At 41.3% G+C, this 965-nt stretch overlaps 1 long non-coding RNA gene across 1 annotated transcript in view; it reads right to left on the bottom strand.

The window, feature by feature from the left end:
- Positions 1-745: 745 nt before the first annotated feature.
- Positions 746-965, bottom strand: part of LOC106963100 (uncharacterized) — a 5,086-nt gene continuing 4,866 nt past the window's right edge. Inside the window, exon 4 of the long non-coding RNA XR_001428123.1 lies at positions 746-813. This is a non-coding gene — a long non-coding RNA (uncharacterized LOC106963100). The remainder of the gene's footprint in view (positions 814-965) is intronic.

The following is a 965-nucleotide window of genomic DNA, read 5'->3' on the forward strand; positions in this document are numbered from 1 at the left end:
ACCCCGTTTTAAACGTCTTATTATGGGCTGCTTGTCATAGTCTGATTAATTCCAAGTTGCCGCCTCTGGTTGCGCGGAAAGCGGCTCGACATCAACGCAAGTTCGCAGCTGAGCTCTGGGCAATTTGCAGCATCAGGTTTATCAATATTAAAATCACCAACCTGATGCACAAATCAACACAAGCAACAAGCAGCAGGGAGGAGCAGAGACATCTACAGGTGCTCTGGTGGTTTGATCTGAGGTACACATCCACACACAGAGAGTACACAGTATGACAAATATTCATACTCCCAAAACTTTCTCCTGTTTTGTCACATTGTAAGCAATTTTAAGAGACAGACTAACGCAAAATGGTGCATGTAGGAAAATTATATATGTAATAATATTTAAAAAAAAACATTAAAATTAAGGAAGATTATGGAACAACTAACACAGCTGCCCATTTAGACTGAAAAGTTTGATTACTCTGGACGAGCTGCAGAAATCGACCACAACCAAAATAATCTGCTGACAGGCCAAACGAACCGCAACACACGCGTCTCTACGGAAGAGCAGCAGGGAGAAAACGACACAGGGAGCATGTAAAACAAGATACTCTGGGCAGGTGAGAACAAATGTAAACTTTTCAGCTGACAAGAAAAACTGCACTTGTGGAGGAAAACCAACGCAAGTACAGAAAATATACAAAATATAATCCTCCTCAGTGAAACATGGTGCTGGCAGAATCATGCTGTGGGGTTTATAAGTCGAACATGGTCCGACTTATAAACTGATGGTCGGATATGCTTACCATCCTGGTCTGAGTCTGTATGTCTGTAAGGCCAGTAGAGACACAGGACTGTTGTAAAAAGATATAAAGTATAAAGTATGACTTTGGGAGACTGAATTCAAACACACGGCGCAATTTTTACATCATTTGTGAAGAAAAAACAAAGAAGAAGTAAAGTACAGTACATCCGGGGGGG

The sequence above is a fragment of the Poecilia latipinna genome, unplaced genomic scaffold (assembly GCF_001443285.1).
Source record: "Poecilia latipinna isolate Pla-1442-1.1 unplaced genomic scaffold, P_latipinna-1.0 Scaffold1494, whole genome shotgun sequence".
NCBI lineage: Eukaryota > Metazoa > Chordata > Actinopteri > Cyprinodontiformes > Poeciliidae > Poecilia > Poecilia latipinna.